This window comes from Sinocyclocheilus grahami, unplaced genomic scaffold, assembly GCF_001515645.1.
Source record: "Sinocyclocheilus grahami isolate Dianchi unplaced genomic scaffold, SAMN03320097.WGS_v1.1 scaffold1335.1, whole genome shotgun sequence".
NCBI classification, from domain to species: Eukaryota; Metazoa; Chordata; class Actinopteri; order Cypriniformes; family Cyprinidae; genus Sinocyclocheilus; species Sinocyclocheilus grahami.
The window spans coordinates 50952-51454 of record NW_015506514.1 but is presented as its reverse complement, the minus strand read 5'-3'; positions in this window follow the sequence as shown (position 1 = coordinate 51454).

Genomic DNA, 503 nt, shown 5'->3' with positions numbered 1-503 from the left:
GTTAATTCGTTCATTCCCTATAGTAGGCCTAAATCGTGGAATGAATTATTATATTTTGTAATTACTTATTAAAATCATTATTGCTTAACCTTAATAAATAATAATACATTTAAAAAATAATAAAACCTGCTGACGTCGTAGAAACAAATTGTTAATTCGAATTATATTCGGAGCTCCGTAGTTATTAAATAATCTCAGTTAAACTGTAGACCTAAGCTAACACACAGCTGTATATAGGCCTAAAGTACAGAAGATATTAGCCTACACCACTTAGGCCTATTAAAATATTATTTTAAAAAACTGACCCGAAACAGTAGGTAGTCCTTCAGAAAGTAGGCTAGATATAGGCAGCAGTAATTCATCATCTAATATAATGCACGCAAATTTGTTCTTTACAGAACGGAGCGGGATCTGAGCGGGAATTGGTTTACGGTGAGCATGAATATTAATGGAGCGCTTGCTTGGGCGGTTAGGGCGACTGAGTGGAGTGCACGTCCTTAGAG